The sequence below is a fragment of the Muscardinus avellanarius genome (assembly GCF_963383645.1).
Source record: "Muscardinus avellanarius genome assembly, chromosome: 5".
Classification (NCBI taxonomy): Eukaryota; Metazoa; Chordata; class Mammalia; order Rodentia; family Gliridae; genus Muscardinus; species Muscardinus avellanarius.
This window is the reverse complement of record NC_137790.1, coordinates 17,185,630-17,197,890: the sequence shown is the minus strand read 5'-3', so window position 1 is coordinate 17,197,890 and position 12,261 is coordinate 17,185,630.

Below are 12,261 nucleotides of genomic sequence, written 5' to 3'. Positions count from 1 at the left end.
AGATCAAGTAGGTTAATGGACCATATGGAATGCAGATCACATCAGTTGAAGGGGTTATTGACTCTGGCATCTGACATCAGTTTAAACCTGAAGCCAGGATTTATGAGCTGCTTAATGATATGTTTTTAACGTCTAGGAACTGAATGTTCTCTTGGTAGCAAATGCAGTTGGAAGCCTGTAGGGACCTAATAGATCTGCTACCCTGGGTGGTGGATATGCATGATTAGCTAAAACCCTAGAGAACATGAGGGAAATAGTATTGATTCTAAAGAATTTAAGTTGAAGAACATGGCTACAGACTACATCTGAGCAGAATCCAGAATTAATAAATTGATGAGCAATTCTCTCATGTACAGTGATACTAAATACAAATAATTTTAAACAGACATCATTTCTAAGTAAGAAAAAAAATTCAAGTAACCTCAGAATATTTTTCTTCAAAAACAAGCCATTGTTGCCCTATAAAGACAATTCCATAACTAACAGAAACCATTTTTATTTCTTGATCAAGATTATTTTCATACTATTCTGAAATTATTTTTGAATTAAAACTATATATGATAACTGGGAATACTGCTTCTTCCTTAATAGCATGTTAATTTCTATGGAAACCAAATATGGTGGTAACAATTTCCAAAAGCAATCTTCTGATGAAAATTGGCTCTTACTTTGGAACTAATGTAAATCCTTACTTCATGTGAGAAGAGATGGTCAATCCCTTCTTTTCTGCTCTATGGATGAGAATTCCAGAAACGAATTCTCCCTTTAAAAATGACATATGATGTCTATCCATCTTTTGATAGCCCAATGAGCTCACTTCTAGGAAGCTGGTTTACAGTTTGCAACTATGACTTGAATCAGTAAATGAATGAATGAATTAGCCTCATTCATTCGGGTTATGCAAAAAAGCCTCTAAAAATCTAAGAAAATTCATATGAAAATTCTAGCCACAGCATATATTATAGTAACATATATAATAGATTTAGGTAAAAATTGTACATCTTTAGAGGTGATACAATATCAAGTATCAGGCATTTCACAAACCTATACACTGATATAGAGATACTTTTTTTCTAAGAAGATATTTAATTAAGTAATATGCGTATTAAACATAAATATAAAGTATACTGTGTCAAAAAATGTTGGCCTTTGATATTTTAATTTATATTTATTATTTTTTTCATTAAAGATCTATTAATTGTTCACATGGGATAAGGCCACATATAATATCAGTAATTCAAAAAATAATAATAATACTGTCTTTGCCCCTACATATATTCATACTCAAAAGGGAAAAGCAAATACATTAACAAATAAGCTATATGTGTTCATTATCCCCATGCAGAAATTGCTTTTAAGTAAAGACTTAAAGTTCTCATCTGATATTAATCTTCAAGAATTAGAAAACAGGATAGCCAAACATTCACATTGGGGAAGCAGGAGTTCAAGGTCAAGACTGATTGAACAAACACAATGTGTTTAGGTACTAACTACTGGCTAGAATGTCCATCACTGTGGCATGAAATGAATGAAGAAGAGCATAAGGAAATAATGATATAAGGCCATGAAAAAATTACTATGACCCTTTGTAAAATAAAACTATTTACATAAACTACTTTCTAAATGAATAACTTAAGTTTCTCAACAAAAGTGGAAAATATAAAAGTTTCCATCAAAATAGAAAATATTTGTTGAAAAATAATCCAATCTTATGACCACATACCAATGTGAAGCTTAAAATTCCATTTTACAGAATTACATTGCCTTTTGAAGTCACAGGCAGCTGCAATAGTTCATAATTACAAGGAAACTAAACAGAAAAAAACGACAAACTAGGTCAGCAATGTAGGGCACTGATCATCTGATCCTATTCTGTCTATTTTAAAATTCTGAAGACTAATTTTTCCAATATGTTCAAGCAGAAGATTGGCTTTTTTGCTAATCTTAGTGTACAAGCAACAATAAAAATAAATGCAAATCTTTGAATATTGAACATATCAGCAGGTATGATTAATCTTCTATGTTCTGTTCTTGGTATCACAGATTACTTCATTATTCATAGATATTGTATAAGAATAAAAGAATAATAGTAATATTACTACTAGTACAACTACTACTAATAATAATAATAATGTTTCACAATAAAATAGATAAAATAAAATATGGCTTACCCACTCCTCTGCCTGTCTTCCCTCAGCCATCCCACTATTATATTTTTGCCAAAAACATTTCTTTTTTTTTTTTGTGGTACTGGGGGTGGAACCCAGAAGTTCTTCTACCTCTGGGCTATACTCCCTCAACCTATTTTATACTTTATTTGGAAACAGGGTCTCACTAAGTTGCTGAGAGCCTCACTAAGTAACTGAGGCTGGCTTCAACCCTGTGTGATCCTCCTGTCTCAGCCTCCCAAGCGCTGGGATTACAAGCCTGCGCCACCACACCCAGCTCTTGCCAAAGATATTTCTAAGACTCATTCTACCAGTTATTTGAAGAGCAATATATTATATTTTAGAAAAAGAACATTTACTATAGCAGAGAAATGATTCAAGGGAAAGGTACTTTTGAATCTTCATCTTCCAAAATATGTTCTCATTTTGACATCTGAAACTTTTTTACTACATGTTCCCAGAATGCCTACCACTTTTAATGATCTTGACCAGCAAGACCATATGCAATCTTATCTAATCTAATCTTATGCAATATGATGTCCTAACTTTAAGAACAATGTATTAAAAACATGAATAAAATTAACTAAAAATGGCATGAAAAGTAAAATTAAACTGTATGTTCTTACACAATTTGTGGAGGATTTTCAATAATCTCTCTATAGTTTTTATTTCTCTTTATACATGCAAACCAAATAAGCATGATCTATAAGTGCTGAGAGTTAAAGTTGACCAATAAAAGGTGGATGGTCTTGGTGAGAAAAATAAATTGCAGACACTTTTTAAATGCATTACACTAAATTTCCAAAGTAATTGTTTGAGACCTTGACTTTGCTCTGGTTCTGGGAAGCCTAGGACAGGCATAAGTCATGAACACCATTCTGTACTTTGATTCATTAAAGACTGCTTTTTAAGAATCCATTATTGTGAAGTCATTAGCTATTCCTAGGAATAAATTTATTTTTCAATAGTATCACTATATTAAAAGTTTTAGTTTATGATTTAATATTCTTAACTATCCAGAATAAAAAACTTTCTGGCTTAATTTGACAGTAATTTTACTAGCTCATATAAAGCTAACTATTATACTGGAAGTAACTAGAAAAATAATAAGGAAATATTATATATACTATTATATATCTCTGAAGGCATTAAAGGGTTACTGGAACAAATATGTCTTCAACCAGTAGAATCTAAGAAGAGGAAAAAAAAATTTAAACATACAATTTGTTTGCTGTGTCTTTCTATTTATATTTGCCTGATCTTAAATGAAGCAAGAGATAGAGGAACCAAACCAAAATTGGGAAGCCAAACAGAACTTTCATCTTTCTTATGGGCTGCAGAAATAGTAACAAAAGTTCCAAAATTTATAATTAGGACCCTGGAGTAACTACACTCAATAAATAAATGCAAAGCAGAAACAGACCACGTTTTCTAAAACAAACTCATATTTCAGTCAGCTCCATTTCATCCTAGATTAAGGCAATCTTTACCTGCCCTAAATTTCTACCAAAAGAAAGAGTAAATTTTTTTTCTGGGAAATAAACCACTATCCAGACTTACAGATTATCTCTGTATTATTTTATACAAAATGTCTAGCATGAAATCATTAATAATCAGTCATACAGAAAAATTGATCAAGTAATTAAAATGAAAGAAAAATAAGAGCATATGAGATCCAAAAATCAGTTATTAGAAATAGACTTTATAATAATTATGTGTTATCCAATTTTATAAAATAGATGGCATTATGTAGCTTTTCATCCCCCCAAAATGTGGAATCCATAACAAAGACTTAATTTGAAACAATGGCATTAGAAAACAAAAGCACACAATTCCTGAAAATATGATGTCAATAGATAGGTTTAATGATGTACGATCCATAGTAAAGAATTAGTGAGGCAGATGATAGGTGTATATTTCAACAGTCTTGTGGCTATCATCTAAGAGACTGACCACATAACTTGAAGGAGAGAAGATTTATTTTCTTACGTTTTTCAGGTTCAGTCCATGTGAAGCTGGGAACCACAGATCTCTGGGCATGCAAGCAGGAGGCTGAGAGGAACACAACATGGGCTGTGCTTCTCACATCATGGAGGCTGGAAAGAAAACAAAAATAAGTGAGAGGAGGAACAATATATACAGGCATCCCCAGAAACCCACCCCCTCCATTAACACCCAACCTGTCTGGGTTGCCACCCAGATAAATCTGTTATAGTAGATCTATCCACTGCTGGAATTACAGCCCTCATGTCTCAATTTTATCAACCCTACATGTTAATTAATGAGCTCCTTAGGACACATTTAATATCTAATTATAACAATAGGTAAAGAGAAAAAGAAGCAAAAGATAATATATGGCATCACATCAGAATATTTGCTTAATGATAAGGTATAGTGAAAGTACTTTCTGGTGTGTTGGTAATGTTCTATTATTTACATTGTTTATGAGGGAATATCCATCTTGTAAAAATTTCATTTATGTTCAATGTTGGTCAGATTTCCATTACCATAACAAATATATGAAATAACTTATAAAGAAAAATGTTTCTCTCAGTTTTAGAAATTTCAGTCCATAATCAGATGGATTCATTTTTTCTAGGCCACTGGTAGAAAGAGGGAATATCATGGCAAGAGTGTGTCAAAAGTACTTTATCTCATGTCTGGGCAACCAAAAGAAAAAGAGGAGATCAGGGTTCTACATCACCCTCAATGGCACATCTGCAGTGAACTAGACTTTCTCACTAGGCTATTCTTCCTAAAGCTACCACCACATCCCAATATCACCAGGCAAAAAATCAAGACTTAAACATATGGGCCTTTGGGGAACATTCTAGATAGTATTCTTCTCCTGGCTAACGAATGCATTCAGTACATCTCTAAGATTTCCCAAAGTTTTAACTCTTTGAGCATAGCTTAAAAAGTCGAGAGCAGCAGCAAATTCACTGAGTCCAGTACAGCTACATCTGTGTACTCAAGAACAGTAAGTCAAATTGCAGGCCACAGAGGAGAAATCCCAGTACTGTACTCCTTGGGACTTGACCCAGTGGGGGAGTGGCGGTGGCAGAGATATCACACCATAGGAGAACGTGCAACCTGGCACCCCCCACAGTCTAAAGCAGCCTCTATCGACTCTCTGGGTCGGAGACTCTGTGATACAACCCAGTAAAGGAGTAGTGGGGTCTGAGATACTACTGACTCGAGATCCAGAACACCTTAAGTGAAGTCATAGTGACCCAAGGGAAGAACCCAGAGAAGGCACAAACTTCCGAAATCATGGGAAAGAGGAATAAGAACGGAGCAATGAATGCCCACAACCCCACAACATCAGAACCCGATAAAACAGAAATTCAGAGATTTCTAGAAGATCAAATCAGGAAAATAACTGTAGAAATAATAGAGGTGCTTCGAAAAGAACTCAGAGAGAGCCAAAAAGAGATAAAGAATGCAATTAATGAAGTAAAGGCCTCAATTCAAAGCACAAACAACCGATTAGACCACATGGAGAACAGAATCTTGCTCTTAGAAGATGATCATTCCAAAAATGAACGCATAGTTTCTAATCTAGAAAAAAATATCCGACAGCAGGAATCTGACATTGAAGAAATATGGGCCCATTTTAAGAGAGCTAACCTAAGAATAATTGGAATAGAGGAGGGAAAAAAAAGTGAAACCAATGGGATCAACAATCTCTTCAAGGAAGTAATAGCAGAAAATTTTCCAAACATAGAGCAAGAGGTTGATACACAGGTCCAGGAAACTTATAGAACTCCCTTTAGACAGGATCGGAGAAGTGGATCCCCACGCCACATAATTGTCAAAATGACCAATGTGGAAGCCAAGCAGAGAATCTTAAAGGCAACTAAAACAAAGGGCCAAGTGACATTCAGAGGCAAACCAATTAGAATCACTCCAGACTTCCCAAACCAAGTCATGAGAGCCAGAAGGGCTTGGAGTAACATATTCCAAACTCTGAAAGAAAACAACTTCCAGCCAAAAATTTTCTACCCAGCAAAACTTTCTATCAAATTAGATGGAGAAATAAGAAGCTTCCATGACAAACAGAAACTAAAGGAATTTATGTCTTCAAAACCAGCACTAGAGAAAATATTCAAAGAGATTAACTACAAAGAAGAAATAGGTAACACACACCAGAACCAGAGAAACAAGATTTTCCATCCAACAGACAACTAAGATTGGTTATCTGTGGAGATTCATTATTTATGTTAGTCTTTTACCTATCTCTAAATGGTATTGTTTGCCTTTATTGTTGTTAATTTTTAGGATTTCTAGTTGGAATATTAATATACCTTCAGATATAGCATTTGGAAATATTTTATCCCATTCTATTAGTAACTGTTAACTCTGTTTACATTGTCTTTGGATATATAATATTTTTTTTTATTTTTTAGGGAGTTTGTATACTCTTCTGTTGCCTGTGCCATTGAAATCATATCCAAGAAATCACTGCCAATTTCAATGTTGTGAGGTTTTATGACCCAGATTTTCTCCTAAAAGTTTATAGTCTTAAGATTTATATTTAGGTCTTTTATCTATTTTGAGTTAATATTTGTATATGGGATTAGGTAAGGGTCCAACTTTATTCTTTTCCATGTAATTATTATTTTTCAACAATATTTAGTTAAAAGATTATTATTTCCACCACCAAATGTTCGTGGAAACCTTGTCAAATATAACTCGACAATATAGGGGAGAATTTAGCTCTAGGCTTTTATTTAACTCCAATGGTTTATATATCTGCCTTTAGAATAGTACTACACTGTTTCAATTATTGTAGCTTTATATGGTTTGAAATCAGAAAATATATATCTTCTAGCTTTGTTCTTTTTCAAGATCATTTTGGGTATCTAGAGTCCATATTCCATATTAGGATAGATTTTTTCTGAAAAATAAATATATAAATATATGATAGTTTCACCTAAAAAAATAGAAAAAATATTCTCTGGTAAGAAAGAAAGCAAAAAGAAATATTGAAATGTTATCTTTAAGTCATCAAAAGCTTGGTATCAGACAAATGAAACTGTTATGTGAGATTATCATTTTTAATTTTGGATAAATTGCTATAATACTAGATGTCAACCACTAAGCCAAGCATGGGAGGGAGGGATGGGGAGAGAATGGGGTGGGGATTGGGTGGGGGCTGATTGGGCGATGTGTGCATGTATGTCTACAAAAGTTTGTATCCCACTATGATGTATGAATACAGTGCACCAATAAAAAAATAAATAAATAAATAAATAATTTTTTAAAAAGTCCAAATCCAAAGTTTCCTCTGAGACCCAAAGCAAACTTAGCCATGAGATCCTATAAAAACATAAAAGAAATTTACACAATTCCACGATACAATGGCACAGGGTAAACATTCCTACTCTAAAAGGAAGGAATAGAAAAATAGCAAGAGGGAATCAAACTTACCCAAGGCCAAAACCCATCAGAGCAGATATCAAATTCTAAATCTCCTATCTGGGATCCTGGGCACTCTAGGATTGGATATTGGTCATCAAGTGCTTTGATGGCCTTGCCTCTGCAACCTTACTGGTTACAGCCCACATGCTCTCTGTCTCCCAGGATGGTTTTGCAAGCTGCCCATATCTGCCATAGGTAGGCATTCCACATTCCTGCCATCTCTCTTTCTGCAGGCTCCACTACAGTATCAGTATAGTATATATCACTCTTATAGTTCCATTCATCACCCTGTCAGGGGCTACTTGTAAGGATTCTCACTCTGCCACACACTGCTTCCTCCCATCCTATTTTCCTTGACTCTTCCATGACTCTTATACTCCTTATGCCTCCAAAACCAGTTACATAGACATGAAGATCTGCCACTGGTATATGTTATATCTTGGCTCACTTGAACCCTAGCTGCTGCTGCCTCTGGGTGCTTGACCAGCAGTGGTTCCTAAAAAGTTCTGAGTGGTCAGGGAGCTCTAGGACTCTTCTCTTAAGAGATTCTCTCCTGGAAAGTCTTTGATACAAATTTTCGCTTTTCCGCATTTAAGCCTTTAACCAGTGGAGTCTTGCTGATTTCTGAGATATGCTCAGTGCATCTTTTCTTTTGTTCTCATGCAAAGCCTTTGAATCCTCCTTAATGACATCAATAACTTCAGCATCTATACCTTCCTTGACAGTACCTTTAAACATGCTCCTTTTTTGGCCAAACCAAATTTTTCTGCTATGCTCCTTTGAATTCCTGATTCTCATTAAAATTTCACAAAAAGCAGCCAGTAGTACCCATGTCCTTGCCTGAATGCTATGCTACCAGATAATCTAGTCTATCACTTTTAAGCTCACCTCTACACACAACTTTAGTGCAGAAAAAAAATGCATTCAAATTCATTTGCTATGGTGTTGTCCAGTTTCCTTTAGAATCCTCATTTCATTTGAAGCCTCATCTGCATAGCCTTTATGTCTGCATTTTATCGGTATTCTAGTCTTCTGAGCCTTCCCCAATACCCACTAAGCTCTCATTACATCATTCTAGGCTTTCTATACTCCATTTTTCCAAACTCCCCTGGCAAATCAATTCCAAGTCTTTACCACAGTGTCAGGTGAGGTAATCTCACAGACAACCCCACTCCTGGTACCAACTTTCTGTGTCAGCTATTATTGTAACAAATATCTGACATAATCAACTTACAAGAAGTAAAGATTTATTTTCATTCATAGTCACAAATGCATTTAACCCCTGAGCATCTAACATGATAGCATTGGAAAATTTCTTTCATATCTCTAGAAAAAAATCTATAATGTAGTGAACTTCTTAGTATAATAAAATTATTTACAACTCCAGTCACTAAACAAGGGATCAATAGGCTGTTATCTATAGGCCAAGTCCAGTTCATGGCCTGGAAATTTGCAAAACCAGATTGGAAAGCTTGTGATCAAATATGATTTTTAAAATTAAAAAATGTTGAAACATATGAGATAAAGACTTGACTTTTTACTACCAAGTCTTTTATAGAAACAGTTTGCCTATTTCATATTAGATCTTTTTCTCACTTGTTATAAGTACATTTAAAAAATAAAAACACCCTTAAAATATTAGAAACCTTCTGAAAAGCTTAATTTTATGAATTAAGTTGGTTAGGCACAATGGCCTGATATTTGATTACATACCAGTCTAGATATTCAAGTGAGGTATTTTTTAAAAATAAGACTAATCATAATATTAATAATATTTGATTTTTGAAGTATGTAGACCATCTCTTCATATTTTCTTCGCTTTATTTATTTATTTATTTATTTATTTATTTATTTATTTGGTGGTACTGGGGTTCCTGGAAGCCCTTATACCTCCGGGCTACACTCCCAGACCTATTTTTATATTTTTATTTGGAAACAGGGTCTCTTAAGCCAGGGCGGCTGGCTTCGAACCTGCGCGATCCTCCTGTCTCTACCTCCCAAGCGTGGGGATTACAAGCGTGCGCCGCCACCACGCCTGGCCGCATTTCTTCACTTTAAAAAAAAGTTTGGCCATAATTCTAGACACACATTTCTAATTCACGTACCTGCATATGTGACCTTTGTGAACAGAAATTTGCATGTATAATCTGTGTTTACTTGTAACTCTCTGGTTGTATACTGCTTATATCTGTGGATTCAAGTTACTGAAATGAATACCAAAAAATCCCAGGCCATGTTCATTGGTTATACATGTTTGGAATGTTAACCAATATATTTGTCACTTGTGGTATTTATTCACTGTTACACTTTTGTGCATACTTTAACAGATTACTACTTTTTTAATCTAGAGAGTGTTTAGAAGACTGCTACTAAAGATCTGAATTAAAAAATAAGACTAATAGTTATATAAGGAGACTGAGTAAATCATATTCTCTTTCATAACATTGCAGACTTCATCCAATCAATGAGAAAAAAAAAACACAAGGTTCCTTGAGAAAGGAGAACCCTGCCTCCAGATACCTTCAGACTCAAGCTGGATATCCACCCATCCCTGGGTATCTGGCCTGCTTGTCTACCCTATAGGTTTTGTACTTGCCATACTCTATACTTGTATGAACCATTTCTTTAAAATAATATATGATAAACTGGGCTTAGTGGCATACACTTGTAATTCCAGTACTGGGGAGGCTGAGACAGGAGAATCACAGGTTCACAGCCAGCCTCAGCTACTTTAGTGAGACACTCAGCAACTTAGTGAGACTCTGTTTCAAAATAAAAAGTGAAATACAGATAAGGGTATAGCTTGAAGGTAGAATGCCCCTAGGTTCAATCCCCAATACCTCATAAAATAATATACAAATAATTCTAGATATCTGATGAATGCCAGTGTGACTATAGTTAAATTACATTGCATACTGGAATCTTACTAAAAGAGTAGAAATTTTTACTACATACAAAAAATATAATTATTTGAGATAATAAATATTTCATTTTGCTTTCCTGTAGTCATTACTTCCTGTATCTCAAAACATCATGTTGCATATTTTAAATTTATATATTTATTTATTTATTTATTTATTTATTTATTTATTTATTTATTTTGGTGGTACTGGAGTTCCTGGAAACCCTTCTACCTCCAGGCTACACTCCCAGACCTATTTTATTTTATTTATTTTTTTGAAACGGGTTTTTTTAAGCCAGCGATCTAGCTTCAAACCTGTGCAATCCTCCTGTCTCCGCCTCCCAAGCGCGGGGATTACAAACGTTTGCCACCATGCCTGGCTGTATACTTTAAATATATACAAAAAGCGCTCTCTCTCTCTCTCTCTCTCTCTCTCTCTCTCTCTCTCTCTCTCTCTCTCTCTCTCTCTCTCTCTCTCTCTCTCTCTCTCTCTCTCTCTCTTTCTCTCTCTCCCCCTCCTTCCCTCCCTCACTCTCATTCTTGGGCTTGAACCTATAGACATTCTACCTTTCAACTAAAGCTGGAGCCAAGAAGTTTTCTGAATCTCTGGAGAAGTTCTCACATGGGCTACATCCTAAGCAAAGGAGTCATTTTGTCATTGACTCAAGGCATATTTCTTTAGTACCAAATAAGTGCCAAACACTGCTCTAAAAGGTGAGACTAAAACAATGATCAAAACAAAAACCCTACTTTCCTTAAGCTTACACACTAGTAATGGGGACAGACTACAACGAGAAATTAAGAGATCAGCCTGTCAGATAGGGATAAGTTTTAAAAGAAATTCTAAACCAAAGAGTGATCCCCTGGCAGAAGAGGATATAAAGTATGAAAATATTTTAAACTAAGTGACCAAAAGGGGCCTCCACCCTAGAGGTCAGGTATAACTTTTTATATAATTAACTTTTTGTATAAGGTAGAGGATTGGAGAGTATAAAAGTAAATAACTCCTTGGAATTTAAAATTAACCATAAGATATGGGTGGCTGACCTGACTCCATCTCCCCTTTTTTACTACCATGCTACAATCCTCACTCCAATTTCTTGTATGAAAAAAATGGAAGAACATGCCATGTGTTGTCACCCACTGGTCATTACTGTTACAAGTTGTCTGAGGCAAGCTAATTGGCTCCTCATCCCAGACCTAAGAGGTAGAAAGAGATGATTCTTGATAGAGGCACATTGGGATGGTCAGAGATCTGAAAGCCTGGATTGCTACTTTGTAGGTTTGGTGGTGAATTTTACAGTGTTAATCATCATAAAGACTTGGAACAGGAACCACCAAATACATATTAGTCAAGGTTCTCCCGAGAAACAAAACAAGCAGGTTGTATATGTATAGAGACAAAAAGTGAGATTTAAGGAATTAGTTCACATGATTGTGAAGTATGGCAATCTAAAATCTGCAGGGCAGACGTGCAGGATGTAGACCCAGGGAAGAGACAGTCAAGTCCAAAAATAGTTTTCTGGCAGGATGCCTTTCTTTCCAGAAAGGTCAATAAGTATTTTATGAAGGATTTCAACTGGTGGGTGAGTCCCTGCTAGGATAAATCCCACTGCTTTATTGAGGATAATCTTTTGTACTCTAAAGTCTACAAATTAAAATGTGAATCTCAAGCCCCCACTTCAGACACACACACACACACACACACACACACACACACACACACACTCTTTCAAGAAGCAGCCAGAATAATGTTTGATCAAATAT